Source organism: Pristiophorus japonicus, chromosome 4 (assembly GCF_044704955.1).
Source record: "Pristiophorus japonicus isolate sPriJap1 chromosome 4, sPriJap1.hap1, whole genome shotgun sequence".
In the NCBI taxonomy this organism is placed as follows: Eukaryota; Metazoa; Chordata; class Chondrichthyes; family Pristiophoridae; genus Pristiophorus; species Pristiophorus japonicus.
Window position 1 is genome coordinate 67,694,495 of NC_091980.1, and position 18,199 is coordinate 67,712,693.

The following is an 18,199-nucleotide window of genomic DNA, read 5'->3' on the forward strand; positions in this document are numbered from 1 at the left end:
AAACCAGAAGATTTGTGAAAGAAGAGAGATGTTTAATAATTTAGATCAACTGGTAACTTAAGGATTAGAAAAAACTGTCATGGCTCGTATCTGTAGACCCTTACACATGCAGAGTCAACTGATCAGAGTGCAAGATAACATTGCTTTAACTCCAAAAACCTACCTCTGAGCACAGACACCCACTTAAAAAATAACTTATACACCAATCACCCTTAGTGAATAAGCATTTTTTAGCCAGCTATGGTTGCTTGAGATTGTGGCAGAAGATCAACCTGTAGTTCCTCATTGAAGAAACACAGAATTTGTCCAATCTTTCTTGGCAATTAACCTAGAGGAAAAAACAAATAATGTTTTTAATATACAGTGCAAAATAACATGCATCAAAAGATATTGGCAATAAAAAAAAAGCATGAAATCAAAGGTCCTTTTTTTTTTAAAAAAAGGCATTTTACCCTTTTCTCTCATTTCCCCATGCCATGCCAAGTTGAAAGGACAGGCCAGCCACTAAGCTTCAAGACCTTTACCAATGGCACTCTAAAATTAGCCATTAAATAAGCAAACTCATTTGAGGCAATGCCCCATTCAATTTCCCCCTCACTGAGAAAGTGCTTGGTTTCCAATGCCTCCCTCAAAGCACACCCAAGAGTATTTGAAGGTTTTGAATTGATTTATTTAGCCTAATGGTATTAATATGTGATAAAGAATCTTAATATGCAAATACATTTTAATGTTGCATCAATATCCTTCTTGTGTTATGCTCTTAATTCTTCACCTCAAATTGACAACTACAAGTGAAAGGCTTATACATATCACTACATTAATGCCAGAGCAAAAGTTTGGAAGGACAGAATTTATAAACTAGACTGCTGTTCTTCTCTCCCCGCCCCAATACATACACAGTTCAAGTTGACACAAAGAAAACTTCACACACCAATTATGATGATTCACTGATTATGCTCATTAAAGTGCTGATTTTGGATACATCTTACAACCAGTGAGCTAGACTCATCTGGTAAAGAATCTTCGGCACAAGGTTCAGATATGGCTTTAGCTCACCAATAACATTTTAGTCCAACTGTTGCTATTATCAAAGGCTAAGGATACAACTTCCACCTTCAGTATAAAAAGAGTTACACAAGAAAATTATTCTTTAAACCTCTCTGTGGAAGTCCCAAAAATTTACAGCACATTTCAAATTCAGTAATTTTGGCCAATAAATAAATGCTTCATGATTTGTAAATTTGTGGTAAAGGGGGCAAGTATGTCTATAATATTGTAATAGAAGTCGTGCTGCAGAATATTAGAAGTTCCAATCCAGAACATGTGGTTAGCTTATCTAGCACAACAGAAGAATCAGGAGCAAGTGTAGGCCATACAGCTCCTCGAGCCTGTTCTGCCATTCAATATTATGGCTGATTTCGACCACAACTCCACTTTCTTGCCCTATCCCCATATTCATTGATTGCCCTGGAATTCAAAAATCTATCTATCTCAGCCTTGAATATACTCAAACAACGACCGAGCATCTATAGCACTTTGGGGCAGAGAATTTAAAAGATTCACGACCCTCAGAGGAAATGTCTCCTCATCTCTGTCCTAAATGGCCAGCCCCTTATCCTGAGACTATGCCCCTAGGTCTAGACTCTCCAGCCAGGGGGAAACAATCTCAGCATCGACCCTATCAATCCCCCTCAGAATCCCCCTGTATTCTAGGGCGATCCCAGCAGATTGGAAAACCGCAAATGTAACACCAATTTTTTTTTTTTTTAAATAAAGGAGGCAGACAAAAAGCAAGAAACTATCGACCAGTTAGCCCAACATCTGTTGTTGGAAAAATGCTGGAGTCCATTATTAAGGAAGCAGTAGCGGGACATTTGGAAAAGGATAATTCAATCAAGCAGTCAGCATGGTTTTATGAAAGGGAAATCACGTTTGACAAATTTGCTGGAGTTCTTTGAGGATGTAACGAGCTGGGTGGATAAGGGGGAACCAGTGGATGTGGTGTATTTGGATACGGTGCCACACAAGAGGTTACTGCACAAGATAAAAGCTCACGGGGTTGGGGGGGCAATACATTAGCATGGAGAGAGGATTGGCTCACTAACAGAAAACAGAGTCGGGATAAATGGGCCATTTTCCGGTTGGCAAACAGTGACTAGTGGGGTGCCGCAGGGATCGGTGCTGGGTCCTCAACTATGTACAATCTATAGTAATCACTTGGATGAAGGAACCAAGTGTAATGTAGCCAAGTTTGCTGATGATACAAAGATGGGTGAAAAGCAAATGGTGAGGAGGACACACTCTACAAAGGGATATAGACAGGCTGAGTGGGCAAAAATTTGGCAGATGGAGTATAATGTGAGAAAATGTGAGGTTATCCACTTCGGCAGAAAAAATTGAAATGCAAGTTATAATTTAAATGGAGAAAAATTGCAAAGTGCTGCAGTACAGTGGCACCTGGGGGTACTTGTGCATGAAACACAAAAAATTAGTATGCAGGTACAGCAAGTAATCAGGAAGGCAAATGGAACATTGGCCTTTATTGCAAGGGGGATAGAGTATAAAAGCAGAGAAGTCCTGCTACAACTGTACAGGGTATTGGTGAGGCCACACCTGGAGTACTGCGTACAGTTTTGGTCTCCACATTTAAGGAAGGATATACTTGCATTGGAGGCTGTTCAGAGAAGCTTCACTAGGTTGATTCCGGAAATGAGGGGGTTGACTTAAGATAGGTTGAGACTATACACATTGGAGTTCAGAAGAATGAGAGGTGATCTTATTGAAACTTGTAAGATAATGAGGGGGTTTGACAAGGTGGATGCAGAGTGTATATGTCCACTCACAGGGGAAACTAAAACTAAGGGACATAGTCTTAGAATAAGGGCCGCCCATTTAAAACTATGAGGAGGAATTTCTTCTCCGAGGATTGTAAATCTATGGGATTCTCTGCCCCAGAGAACTGTGGAGGCTGGGTCATTGAATATATTTATGGCAGAGATAGACGTATTTTTGAGCGATAAGGGAGTAAAGGGTTAAGGGGAGTGGGCAGGGAAGTGGAGCCGAGTCCATGATCAGATCAGCCATGATCTTGTTGAATGGCAGAGCAGGCGCGAGGGGCCAAATGGCTTGCTCCTATTTCTTATGTTCTTAACCCTACATATTTCAATGAAATTACCTAAATTCCAGAGTATAGGCACAATCTATTCAGTCTCTCATTAGGTCAACCCTCTCATCCCAAGGATCCATCTAGTGAACCTTTATTGCACCATCACCAATGCAAGTATATCCTTCCTTAAAAAAAGGAAACCAAAACTGGCATAGTACTCCATGTGTGGTCTCACCAGAGCCCTGCACAACTGTAGCAAAACCTTATTCTTGTATTCTAACCCTCTAGCAATATAGGCCAACATGCCATTCGCATTTCTAACTGCTTGCTGTACCTGCATGCTAACCCTGTGTCTTGTACTAGAACTCCCAAATCTCTTGGACCACCACCAACATATAACTGTTTATCATTTAAAAATATTGTTTTTCTATTCTTCCTACCAAAGTGAATAACCTCGCATCCCCACACATCATACTCCAATGCCACCTTATTGCCCCATTGCACATCACTGGATACAAACTTCAAAGGCTCCAGCGAACAAAGATTTTTGACACTAGATGAAGTGGCAGCTTTCAACAAACTTGATGGTGACACTAAGATAGTCTGATCCATTCACCTTGGATGAAATAAATGCAGCCCTGTCTTCAACCAAATCTGAAAAAGCTGCTGGTCCAGATGGTGCTTACCCAGAATTCTTAAAAGCACTGGGACCCAAAGCGAAGAGATGGTTGACCTTCTCCGGGGTACTGGCAACTGGTGAAATTCCACCGATTTTGAGAGAGGCTAAAAGAATTGCCCTCCTGAAGCAGTGGAAGAATGCTGTGAAGCCCCTAGCTACTGCCCGATCTCCTTACTTTGCAGTTGTTATAAAAAGTGCTGGAGAGGCTACTACTCCACAGACTAGCCCACGTTATACTTCATCTGCCAGCATATTGCCTCATTGCATCTCATCCCATCACTGACCCAACCATTCCTAAGGAGCAAACAGGCTTCCAGAGCGGCTGTAACTGCTGCGACCAAGTCGCAGCTTTAACAACGCACATCGAAGCAGGCTTCCAGCACCAATTCAAGATCACCGCATAACTCGTGGACCGGTCAGTGGCATATGACACAGCATGGACTGCTTTTCAAGCTCTCCACTATTTTACCATGCAGAACAATGATCCATCTTCTCAATTCCATGCTAAGCAATTGACACTTCCATGTGTACTCTGGCACTCAGAAGAGCAGATATAGGACATTGAACAATGGACTCCCACAGGGTTCTGTCCCGTCACCCATATTATTCAACGCTTACATCAGTGACCTGCCCGAAGCAGAGTCCCACAAGTTCGTATACGCTGATAACACTGCCTTGGCCATGCAAAACATGAATCTGTCCATCACCGAGGAGACCCTGACCAGTGATTGAGAGAGGATGGAGGCCTACTCTTGCCAATGGCGAATTCGGCCAAACTTGCAAACGACATCACCTCCACACCCATCAAGCAAACCAAGTGTCGAAAGTCTTCTTTCGCAGTGCAGAAATAAACCATGCCAAAATTCCCTCCTATTTAGGAGTCGCGCTTGATCGCACCCTATCGTATAGGCAACATCTCCAGAACTGTGGGAAGAAACTAAATAGGGTTAACTTGATCCAGAAACTTGCCGAATCCACAGGGGGGCAGATGCTCAAATGCTCCGTACAGCAGCAGTCGCTCTGGTGTACTCTATAGCAGAGTACTGCTCTCCAGCATGGCTATCAAGTCCGCATGTCAAATCTGTTGATGCCCAGCTAAATTCTACTTTGAGAATTATCACCGGTATGCTTATATTGACACCAACACCTTGGCTGCCCATGCTTGCAAACATCATACCACCACACCTACACTACGAATATGCAGTCTCTAGAGAATATAACCGCTACACTAGCAAAGACATGCTGACCCAAGTCCACATGAACCACCTACCACCAACCCGTCTCAAATCTAAAAGGCCATTGTGGACCGTCACTGAAGCTCTTCAGCGATCTCCCCTCAGCCTTCATGATTGATGGCGAAATGTTTGGAAGAATTGCGACATACGGAATGGATTCCTTATAGAGGCCCCACCCCAGGACAACCTGAAGTTCAAAACTTCCTCGCAAACAGTGAACAACCATCAACCGCCTCAGAACTGGTCATAGTAGATACTGCCACCTTCTCCAAAGATGGAAGATTAAAGCATTCCCATCATGCGACTGTGGAGCTCCTAATCACATCTTTGAACACTGCCCTGAGGAAATTCGCAGGCAGCCCACAAAATATGCACGCTGTTAACCGGAAGCTTTGACCTGGATATTGCTATTTGATTTGCTACTACCATACAAAAGATGAGGAACATTGCCCAATCACATAACCTGTCTAAATCCCCTTTTCAAGCTCTGTGTCCTTCTCACATCTTGCTTTGTACTGTCAGCAAAATTGGATACATTGCACTCAGTCTCTTCATCAAAGTCATTAATTTAGACTGAAAATAGTTGAGGTCCAAGCAGTGATCCTTGCAACACCCAACTAGATAAAGCCTGCCCATCTAAAAATGACCTGTTTATCCCTACTCTGTTAACCCATCTCTTTTATCCACACGAATACCTTACCCCAACCCCATGTGCCCTTATCTTGCTTACAACCTTTGGAAATCCAAATATACTACATCCACTGGTTCCTCTTTATCTAACCTGCTAGATATATCCTCAAAAAACTACTAAATTTGTCAAATACTATTTCCCTTTCATAAAACCATGTTGACCATACCCGATAGTGATTTTTTAAATATCCCGTTACCTCTTCCTTAATAATGGATTGCAGCAGTTTCCCCAATGACTGATGTCAGGCTAACTGGTCTGCAGCTCCCGGTAGTGTCTCTCCCTCATTTCTTGAATAGCGATGTTACATTTGCTACCTTCCAATCCGCTGGGACCTTTCCAGAATTTAGGGAATTTTGGAAGATCACAACCAGTGCATCCACTATCTCTGCAGCCACATCGTTTAGAATCCTAGGATGTAGACCATCAGGTCCAGAGAATTTGTCGGCTTTTAGTCCCATTAGTTTCTCAAGTAATTTTTCTCTACTGATATTAATAACTTTAACTTCCTCGCTCTCATTAACCCCTTGGTTCCCCACTATTTTTGGTATACTTTTTGTGTCTTCTACTGTGAAGACTGATACAAAATATTTGTTTAAAGCTTCTGCCATTTCCTCTTTCCTCAATATAAATTCTCCTGCCTCATCCTCCAAGGGGCCACTGATTATTTTTGCTACTCTCTTCCTTTTTACATACTTGAAGATCTTACAATCTATTTTTATATTTCTTGCTAATTTACTTTCATTCTATTTTCTCCCTTATCAATTTTTTGTCATCCTTTGTGGTTTCTAAAGCTGTCCCAATCCTTAGGCTTACTACTATTCTTTGCAACATTATAAGCCTCTTTTAATCTAATACTATCCTTAACTTCTAGTTAACCAAGGATGGATCACTTTGCCCGTGGCATTTTTATTTCTCAATGGAATGTATATTCATTGAGAATTTTGGAATATTTCTAACTGCTTATCTACTGTCATACCTCTTTAATCTAATTTCCCAATCTACCTTAGCCAGTTCACCCCTCATAACTATATAATTGGCCTTAAAGTTTAAGTTTAAACGCAATGTTGCACTTAAGAATGTCACTTTCGAACTCAATGTGAAATTCTATCATATTATGATCACTCTTTCCTAAAGGATCCTTTACTATAAGATTACTAATTAACACTGTCTCATTAGACAATACAAGATCAAAAAAAAGTATGTTCCCTGGTTGGTTCCATGACATATTGTTCTAGGAATATGTCTCGAATATATTCCATGAATTCATCCTCCAGACTATCCTTGTCAATTTGATTTGTCCAATCTATATGCAGATTGAAGTTCTTGATGATTATTGTATTACCTTTGTTACAAGCTCCTATTATTTATTGATTAATACTCTGCCCAATGCTGTAGCTACAGTTAGGGGGCCTATAAACTACTCCCACTACTGTTTTCTGTTAACCAATTAGTCCCACTCCCCTACTCTTTCCTCATAGCCCAGAAAATCTTTCCTTTTCAAGTATTTATCCAATACATCAGTCCATGTCCTCTTGAAGTCTGTTCATATCCTCCTCACTGTTTACCACAATTCCAAGTTTTGTGTCATTAGCAAACTTTGAAATGATGCCTTCTTTATCCAAGTCCGGGTCATTAGTATTGATCAAAAAGTGTAGTCCCAACACTGGGGGACACGACTGCACACTTCCCTCCAGTCTGAAAAAGAACCAACCATTCACCACTACTCACTGTTTTCTGTCCCTTAGTCATAGAAACATAGAAACATAGAAAATAGGTGCAGGAGCAGGCCATTCAGCCCTTCTAGCCTGCACCGCCATTCAATGAGTTCATGACTGAACATGAAACTTCAGTACCCCCTTCCTGCTTTCACGCCATACCCCTTGATCCCCCGAGTAGTAAAGACTTCATCTAACTCCCTTTTGAATATATTTAGTGAATTGGCCTCAACTACTTTCTGTGGTAGAGAATTCCACAGGTTCACCACTCTCTGGGTGAAGAAGTTTCTCCTCATCTCGGTCCTAAATGGCTTACCCCTTATCCTTGGGCTGTGACCCCTGGTTCTGGACTTCCCCAACATTGGGAACATTCTTCCTGCATCCAACCTGTCCAAACCCGTCAGAATTTTAAACGTTTCTATGAGGTCCCCTCTTACTCTTCTGAACTCCAGTGAATACAAGCCCAGTTGATCCAGTCTTTCTTGATAAGTCAGTCCCACCATCCCAGGAATCAGTCTGGTGAATCTTCGCTGCACTCCCTCAATAGCAAGAATGTCCTTCCTCAAGTTAGGAGACCAAAACTGTACACAATACTCCAGGTGTGGCCTCACCAAGGCCCTGTACAACTGTAGCAACACCGCCCTGCCCCTGTACTCAAATCCCCTCGCTATGAAGGCCAACATGCCATTTGCTTTCTTAACCGCCTGCTGTACCTGCATGCCAACCTTCAATGACTGATGTACCATGACACCCAGGTCTCGTTGCACCTTCCCTTTTCCTAATCTGTCACCATTCAGATAATAGTCTGTCTCTGTTTTTACCACCAAAGTGAATAACCTCACATTTATCCACATTATACTTCATCTGCCATGCATTTGCCCACTCACCTAACCTATCCAAGTCACTCTGCAGCCTCATAGCATCCTCCTCGCAGCTCACACTGCCACCCAACTTAGTGTCATCCGCAAATTTGGAGATACTACATTTAATCCCCTCGTCTAAATCATTAATGTACAATGTAAACAGCTGGGGCCCCAGCACAGAACCTTGCGGTACCCCACTAGTCACTGCCTGCCATTCTGAAAAGTACCCATTTACTCCTACTCTTTGCTTCCTGTCTGACAACCAGTTCTCAATCCACGTCAGCACACTACCCCCAATCCCATGTGCTTTAACTTTGCACATTAATCTCCTGTGTGGGACCTTGTCGAAAGCCTTCTGAAAGTCCAAATATACCACATCAACTGGTTCTCCTTTGTCCACTTTACTGGAAACATCCTCAAAAAATTCCAGAAGATTTGTCAAGCATGATTTCCCTTTCACAAAGCCATGCTGACTTGGACCTATCATGTCACCATTTTCCAAATGCGCTGCTATGACATCCTTAATAACTGATTCCATCATTTTACCCACTACTGAGGTCAGGCTGACCGGTCTATAATTCCCTGCTTTCTCTCTCCCTCCTTTTTTAAAAAGTGGGGTTACATTGTCTACCCTTCACTCGATAGGAACTGATCCAGAGTCAATGGAATGTTGGAAAATGACTGTCAATGCCCCTTTAATCCCATGGGCTTTCATTTTTCTAACAAGTCTAATATGTGGCAGTTTCTCAAATGTTTTTTGAAAGTACATATACCTGTACATATCAACCACACAACCCTCATCCAACCTTACCGTTACTTCAAAGAACTCAAATCAAGTGAGTCAAACATGATTTACCTTTTAACAAATCCATGCTGGCTTTCATTTATTAGCCCAGATTTTCCAAGTGTAAATTAATTTTGTCCCAGACAAAGTTTCCCCACTATCAACATTAAACTGGTTGGCCTGCAATTGCCCATTTTTTTTTAATCAAAACAGGGGTGTACCGTTTGCAATCCTCCAATCCTCTGGCACTACTCCCATATGGAAGGAGGGTTGGAAGATTGTGACCAGAGCCTCCGCAATTTCCACTCTTGCTTTCCTCAGCAACGTTGGACGCATCTGATCTGGACCGGGTGACTTTTCTACTTAACATAGAAAATAGATAGAGTAGGCCATTCGGCCCTTCACCGCCATTCAATGAGTTCATGGCTGAACATGTAACCTCAGTACCCCATTCCTGCTTTCTCGCCATACCCCTTGATCGCCCTAGTAGTAAGGACTATACCCAACTCCTTTTTGAATATATTTAGTGAATTGGCCTCAACAACTTTCTGTGGTAGAGAATTCCACAGGTTCACCACTCTCTGGGTGAAGAAGTTTCTCCTCATCTCAGTCCTAAATGGCTTACCCCTTATCCTTAGACTGTGACCTCTGGTTCTGGACTTTTCTTTGTTCCCAGTTATGACTTCTCCTGATTCTGACTGCAGGGGACCTACGTTTGTCTTTACTAACCTTTTTCTCTTTACATATCTATAGAAACTTTTGCAGTCCGTCTTAATGTTCCCTGCAAGCTTCCTCTCGTACTCTATTTTCCCTGCCCTAATCAAACCCTTTGTCCTCCTCTGCTGAGTTCTAAATTTCTCCCAGTCCCCAGGTTTGCTGCTATTTCTGGCCAATTTGTATGCCACTTCCTTGGCTTTAATACTATCCCTGATTTCCCTTGATAGCCACGGTTGAGCCACCTTCCCTTTTTTATTTTTACGCCAATTTAATAGGCTACCGTTTGGATTGTCTTCTGCCCCTGCCATATTCCAAGGGGTGATGAACCAGATTTTGCAAGGTCTTGAAGGGGTAGTATGTTAGTTGGATGACATTAATTTCAGCACCAAATAGGCAAATTTATAATAACATATTGAATGAAGTCCTCAAACGACTAGAGAAGCACAGAGTACGAGTGTCTGCTTGTAAGTGTGAGTTATTTAAAAACTCAGTGGAGTACTTAAAGGTACAGAGTAGACAAAGATGATTTACATCCAACCATGGGAAAGCTGGATGCAATTAGAAATGCACCCACTCCCAGGAATGTCATTGAACTTTGTTCATTCTTCGGTCTTTTGAACTATTATGGGAAGTTCCTACCAAATTTGGCTACAGTGTTACATCCACTGAATGAACTATTGAAAAAACAGGTCCATTGGAAGTGGTCAAAAGAATGCGATACAGCATTCAAGGAGTGCAAAAGCTGGTAGAGAGCGCCATGTTAGTTCACGATAATATATCTAAGGAGATTAAACTAGCACGTGATGCCTCTCCGTATGGAATTGGGGCAGTGATCTCCCATGTATCACGTAGTGGAGAGGAGAGACCAATTGCTTTTGCTTCACGCACTCAGTGCCAGTGAGAATAATTATGCGCAAATTGAAAGGGAAGCTTCGGCATTAATTTTTGGGGTCAAGAAGTTTCACAAAGACTTGCATGGTCGTAAGTTTATCATTACGGAACATAAGCCCGACAGCAATCCTCCATCCAAAGTCCCCAGTTCCAACATTAGCTGCAGTCCGAATGCAGAGATGGGCTTTGACTTTGTCAGCGTATACATATATTGAATACAGACGATCAGCTGATCACAGTAATATTGATGCAATGTCTAGATTGCCTTCCCCATCACAAGTTACACCCGATAAGGAAGAAGTGTTTTATTTTCCATACATTGATGAACTGCCAGTCACAGTTGAAGAGATTGGTAGAGCAACCAAACGTGACCCAGTGATCTCAAAGGTGTATTGTAAATGGATGGCCAAACCAGGTAACAGACAAAGATATTCATCCATTCTTCATTCGTAGGAATGAATTATCAGTCAATAAAGATTGTATCATGTGGGGTGCAAGAGTGGTTATACCAAATAAATTTAGGTCCAAATTATTAGGAGACCTCCATGATCAGCACCTGGGAATGTGCTTGACCAAGAGTTTTGCACGCAGTTATTTATGGTGGCCAGGTCTTGATAAAAGATAGAGTACATCGTGAGTCAGTGTACGACATGTCAATCGGTAAGCAAGCAACCACCATCAGTACCATTAGAGTCATGGAAATGGCCTCCCAGGGTGTGGCAAAGGCTACATATCGATTTTGCTGAGTTAGAAGGACAACAATTGTTCATTGTGATTGATAGCCATTCGAAGTGGGTTGAGGTGTTTCCAATGTGGAAAATAACAAGTAAAACATTGGACATTTTACGAAAATTATTTTCTTCATTTAGCCTCCAAGAAATTGTTTCGGATAATGGACCACAATTTCGTTCATAAGAATTTGCACAGTTCATGAGCAAAAATGGTGTGAAACATACCAAGGTTCCATCATACCATCCTACTTCGAATGGTGCAGCAAAGCACACTGTACAAATTGTAAAATGTGCCCTCATCAAATAGATGTTAGATCCAAATCCAAGGAAACGACAATTGTCATTGGATCACAAATTGGCTAATTTTTTGATTACATATCGCAATACTCCTCATACAACTACTGGTAGAACTCCAGCAGAGTTGTTTCTCAAACGACAGCCACGAACCAGATTCTCGCTGTTAAAGCCAAATTTGGTAGTCCGTAGAAGAGACACAATTAAGACAGAAAGAGAATCATGATAGAGGTAGAGTAAAAAAAGAAGAGTGTGAAATTAAATGAGAAGGTGAGAGTGAAGAACCATCACCATAAATGGTTAAAGTGGTTACCAGGAAGTGTGGTGAAGATATGTGCACATATTTGGTAGATGTTTGATAATGGACAGGTTAGGTTTGTTCATATTTTACCTACAGACATGGAAGGAGTTGAAGGTGGGAATGATTCAATTATTTCTGACTCATGAGATAGTTTTGATATACCAGTAGCAAATCCTAAATCCAATGTACTGGAAACAAATTCAGGAGAGAATTAGAATGAAAGTCTGAGTCCGAGTCAGGAAAACAAAGAGCCTGAAGTTAGAATGAGTTCAAATGAAAATCAAGGAAATTCCATGGAGGAAAACATTCCTCAGGATGAGCCTCGAATGAGTGTGAAATCGACACCATGTTTGGAAAGTTCTGTTCGAGAGCAAAGGTATCCTCTTTGAAACAGAAAACAAGTGGTAAAATTAAATTTGTAACTATGGGAAAAAAAAAGTCTATATCCTGTGTTATGTATAAAAATGAAAGTTATGTATGGACATTTGTTCTAACTTCTTCATTAAGGTGGGAGAAGTGTAATGTCTGTAGCTCCACGCTGTGGATGTGGACGTATTGTGTACTGCAACTGCAGAGTTAATAATAAACAGAACCAGGCTGTTCCGGAGGCTTCCGAAAGAGCTGTCTGCCATGTTAGGAGATTTGTGTGCTGTGCTCTGTGAATATATCACAATATATGTCCATATTTAACTTCCACAATAGTTTATATTTATGTTTCATATGTTGTCATAGTAACATGTGCAAGATTTTGTGAAGGATTGTCTACCACAGCATATTTGTACAAGTACAAGTATTAGTATTATTCAGGATATAAAATCACAACAGAATCTTTTGGTCTACAAAGTTAAATACAAATCCGTCCAAAACTAAATACAAATTTAAGAGCAGAAGTGGGGAAAGGGAATAATAATCTTTACTCAGGAGAATTGTATTTTTATTCAGAAGGAAACGCGACTGTGTAAACAGCAAACCATTCGATCCAAATCTTCCTCTCAACATATTTGCGAGGTTATTATTACGATTTATTAGGAGCAGTGAAATCCGACGCGCCCCTCTCTCAGGCGATTAAGATGCCAAATCCTAACCAGTCAGCCCAGCCTCAGATTACAGCGAAACTTCCTGAAACGGTGCAAGGCACACAGCGGATTTCAGCGCTCCTGCATGGCGAGAATGTCTACAAGTAACTCCACTGAAAGCATCTGAAGGACCTTCTGGAATGATCTACGACCACCCCCACCAAAAAAAAAAATGTGCGCAACCGCGATGAGAAAAGTGAAGCTTGCGCAGCAGCCGACAAAAAAAAACTGTCCAGAACATTCTAGAGGCGTCCGTACCTGGTACACACCAAAACAAACACGCAGCTGCACAAAGATGCCCGTTACTGTGCTATTTCTTGCAAAACAATGTATTCTCAGCTTTTGTCGGTCGACGACATAATTTTCCTTTTTTTTTGGTACAAAGCAATTTTACATCGTTTCCTGTAAGTAAAATGACACCGCGGCCACCAGTAAACAAGGCAATCGTCCTTGTTATTTTTACAAAAGCGAATTTTTAGACTAAACTGGTTACTTTCCCGTGTTTATGTATTGGACAAGGTTTATATAGTGCATTAATTATATGTGCGTATAGCGAAGAGAAAGGCCTCATTTTAGAATTGTTAAAGTCGCGCCCAAGCCTTCCGACAACAACAACTCCTCGCAACGGATCGACCTCGATCGCCTCACAGTGCCGAGCGCGGCGCATGCGCAGCCCAGCGCGTGCTCAGTGCAGCCCGGTCGCTGGGACAACATTTGGCGGCTGCTCACAGAAGTCGAACTCGGGCTGATTGCACACTTACCTGTCCGGGCCCAAGCAACGGAGCTCGCCGCAGACCACTCCGGGCTCCTTTAATTCCAGCCGTCACGTCGGAAAATACTGCTGTAACTTGCTTACACGGCACAACAGTCGCCCAGAATTGCTTTCTTTTTCTTTCGACTTTTTTTTATTCCCTCCTACCGTATATTTTCTTCGCTAATGATCAAGACAACATCTGCGTCACCAACCGAATCTGCTACAGGAAGTTACATCACCTGATTGACTATACCAGCCACTGACAGACAAGCTATACCATTACGTCACTGTCAAACCAGCAGCTGCTGTGAACTAAAGAGCCGGGGAGGGGAGTGGCAGCGGCAGCTCAAGGCGTTCCGGGGTCAATACCGATCAGGAAAAAGTAATTGCAACAAATACAGCATAAATATATATATATACATATATATATTCAATTTGCTATAAATTCGGGATAAACAGGAACGCTAAACAATGTTTAATTCAGTACATTATGAATTAAAATGCCATATTGACGGTTTAATTGAATATGTTGGCGATATTAATGTAATGGTTCATTAATTACAATGAAAGTGTTAATATGTGCTGCAGTCAGAGTAGATACTAATGCTGTGGTCAGAACTGGCACAGTAATGCAGTAGCGTGCTGGAATCAGCTTGCACTGTAATACTGCAGTACTGCAGTCGAAAATAGCACTGTAATGTTGCAGGGTGCTGCAATGGGAGCTGATAGAAAAATGCTACAAAATACAACAGGCCATTAAATGCCTTACCCAAGTGGCAATTCTTTATTGTGAGGCTGTAGAGGCAGTGGGCTATTTGATAGGAGGGACCATCACAGCTGACCTTAATCTTACTACCTTTAGACTTCCACAAATAGGAATTATAGCACAGATCATGTACAAGAGCAGGAACCCCGGTTGACATTCTTCCCCATTGTAGCTCAATGACATTGACGTCATTTGTAGCATCTGCATCACTACCTTGATGCAGGTGCTACAAAGTACAAGTTTACCTTGTTCATCTTTATTGCTTTCTGTTTCCCTTCTCGTGTTTGATCAGGTATCTACCAAAACTCGCTTTCACTGCCACATCTCTTTCCTCAGCAACAGTCTCCGGCTCTGACTTCTTCCACATGGATTCCAACTGAAATTCCATCCTTCATGTTTTGGATCCACCCAGATATCTCCCAAGATATTCAGTGTTCCTCGAACCACTGCTCTCGCCACATCCTGAGATCCACGCTCTATGCCATGTGCTGCCACATGTATGCTCTTGACACCTCTCTTCAGCAGCACCGATTAACTCTATCTCAGAGTTGTCATTTCATCCTTTGCCTCATCTGGCACTTTAACAAAAAACTTTTTTTCTTCCTTTCAAGTGTCAAGGATCACAAGCTTCAACAACTGGAACCACCTTCCACTTCACTTTCCTCTGACCCCGAGCCGCCTTCCAATCTCACCTCCTGCTGTGTTTTCACACTCCCCTCTGACCTTCCCCTCTCTGATGCTGAATGATCAGTCCTCAGAAAAGGCCTGAACTTCATCCCTTTACGCCTCACTTCAATGAATTTCGAGCACGGCACAACACTGAGCTCTTTTCTCGTCGCCTTCATCTCAGTGCCCACTTCTTTGGCCAGGAGAATTGCCCCCCCCCCCCCCCCAGCTCTCTGTCTATTTCCCACACTTCTATTCTCACCCCTTCCCCTCCCTCCCAGAAGCATGATAAGGCCCCCCTTGTCCTCACCATTCACCCTGCCAGCCTCCGCGTTCAACGGATCATCCTCTGCCATTTCCACCACCTCCAGCGTGATCCCACCACCAAATACATCTTCCCCTCCCCTTTCAGCATTCTGAAGGGACCGCTCCCTCCGCGACACCCTGGTCCATTCCTCCAACGCCCTCTTCCCTTCCCACAGCACCTTCCCGTGCAAATACAGGAGATACAACACCTGCTCTTTTACCTCCCCCCTTCCCACTATCAAGGGACATACTTGTATATCTTGCACTTTAGTATACTCTATTAGCTGCTCACAATGTGGTCTCCTCTACATTGGAGAGATCAAAGGCAGATTGGGTGACTGCTTTGCTGAACACCTCCATTCAGTCTGTAAGTGTGACCCCGAGCTTCCAGTAGCCGGTCACTTGAATTCTGTGCTCCACTCCTACTCTGATTCTCTGTCCTTGGTCTCTTACACTGTTCCAACGAAGCTCAACGTAAGCTTGAGGAACAGCACCTCCTCTTTCAATTAGGCACTTTACAGCCTCTGGACTCAACATCAAGTTCAACTATTTCACACCATAACCTCCACCTATTTTTTTTTTTAGAAGGCAGCTGTTGATGATTCTGCCATTTCCATTTACACCTCTTCTAGACTCTGTTTCTTGTCCCATTACCATCTCCTTTTGTTTTGTACTATCATATCTTTTGTCATTTAATCACTCCTGCCTTCCACCCTATCACAAATCTTCCCTTTTGTTCTTTCCACACTTTCCCAGCCTCTGCACTTGCTTAAAATCTGTTACATCTCTAACTTTATCCAGTTCTGATGAAAGGTCATCGACCTGAAACATTAGCCTCTCTCCGCTGATGCTGCCTGACCTGCTGAGTATTTCCAGCATTTTCTGTTTTTATTTCATCACTACCTTGCTGAGATCAGCAAAGCAAAATCTTGGCATTCCCTGGTTCACGTGTTTCAGTACTTCATATCACAGTGCAGTTACTTACTAAGCTATCAATGTACTGCAAGAACTTGCAGGAGCTGATCGTCAAACAAGTAAGTAAGTGATAAGAACCTGAAGAAGTCAGATTCTCGGTGCAACAAAGGACATAGCACAAAAGAAAGATATTTGTATGAAAATGAAATTATTTTAATTAACAGATTAGAAGAATTGGTTGCTATGATATAAATCATATATATGTGTTGATTAGTTATGTTAATCAGTTCAAAGAGTGGTATTTAAACTTGACAAAATCTAGAATTGAGAAACAAGTATAAAAGATGAGAAAGTTTAGATAACTGAAAGGACCGGGGGCCCAAATTTCCCCAAGAGTTGCCCTGTTTATTTTTGGAGTAAGTAGCTTTTTTTGGAGTAACTTAAAAATCGCAAATTTCCACATTTAACTTGCTCCAATGTAAGTTAGTTAGGTTTTTTTTAAGTTTAGTTTGTTCTCGCCAAAAGGGGGCGTGACAAGCCACTTAAACCTCTTCTGGCCATAGAAGCAAATTTGGCCAGCTCAAAGTTACTCGAAACTAACCTAGGCCAGTGTATGTGGCCACTTTTGTAGGCACAGAAAAGCCTTACCTACAGTTAAGAAATCAGCGCAGGTAGCCAGAGATTGGGGGGGTGGGGGGAAGGTGAGTTAGAGGATTCCAAACATAGAAACATAGAAAATAGGTGCAGGAGTAGGCCATTCGGCCCCTCGAGCCTGCACCACCATTCAATAAGATCATGGCTGATCATTCACCTCAGCACCCCTTTCCTGCTTTCTCTCCATACCCCTTGATCCCTTTAGCCGTAAGGGCCATATCTAACTCCCTCTTGAATATATCCAATGAACTGACATCAACAACTCTCTGCGGTAGGAAATATCACAGGTTAACAACTCTCTGAGTGAAGACATTTTTCCTCATCTCAGTCCTAAATGGCTTAGCCCTTATCCTTCGACTATGTCCCCTGGTTCTGGACTTCTCCAACATCGGGAACATTCTTCCTGCATCTAACCTGTCCAGTCCCGTCAGAATTTTATATGTTTCTATGAGATCCCCTCGCATCCTTCTAAACTCCAGTGAATACAGGCCCAGTCGATCCAGTCCCTCCTCATATGTCAGTCCTGCCATCCTGAGAATCAGTCTTGTGAACCTTCGCTGCACTCCCTCAATAGCAAAAACGTCCTTCCTCAGATTAGGAGACCAAAACTGAACACATTATTCCAGGTGAGGCCTCACCAAGGCCCTGTACAACTGCAGTAAGACCTCCCTGCTCCTATACTCAAATCCCCTCGCTATGAAGGCCAACATATCATTTGCCGCCTTCACTGTCTGCTGTACCTGCATGCCAACTTTCAATGATTGATGTACCATGACACCCAGTTCTCATTGCATCTCCCCTCTTCCTAATCTGCCACCATTCAGATAATATTCTGCCTTCGAGGTTTTGCCACCAAAGTGGATAACCTCACATTTATTCACACTATACTGCATCTGCCACGTGTTTGTCCACTCACCTAACCTGTCCAAGTCACCCTGCAGCCTTTTAGCATCCTCCTTACAGCTCACTCGGCCACCCAGCTTAGTGTCATCTACAAACTTGGAGATATTACACTCAATTCCCCCATCCAAATCGTAAATAGCTGGGGTCCCAGC

General features: G+C 42.3%; 2 protein-coding genes across 12 annotated transcripts in view; one reads left to right on the forward strand and one right to left on the reverse strand.

Annotated features, from left to right (window-relative positions):
* fam13b (family with sequence similarity 13 member B) overlaps positions 1 to 14,067 on the reverse strand; it is a 207,305-nt gene extending 193,238 nt beyond the window's left edge. For all 7 annotated transcript variants that reach the window (XM_070878273.1, XM_070878278.1, XM_070878276.1 and 4 more), the window contains exons 1-2: positions 13,845 to 14,067; positions 164 to 328 (exon numbers count right to left, since the gene is read on the reverse strand). The gene's annotated coding sequence lies outside the window, so the exon portion shown is untranslated. The remainder of the gene's footprint in view (positions 1 to 163; positions 329 to 13,844) is intronic.
* LOC139262941 (thymosin beta-11-like) overlaps positions 13,329 to 18,199 on the forward strand; it is a 43,386-nt gene continuing 38,515 nt past the window's right edge. For 3 of the 5 annotated variants that reach the window (XM_070878279.1, XM_070878282.1, XM_070878283.1), the window contains exon 1: positions 13,329 to 14,219. The gene's annotated coding sequence lies outside the window, so the exon portion shown is untranslated. The remainder of the gene's footprint in view (positions 14,220 to 18,199) is intronic. The other 2 variants (XM_070878281.1, XM_070878284.1) reach the window with 1 other exon arrangement.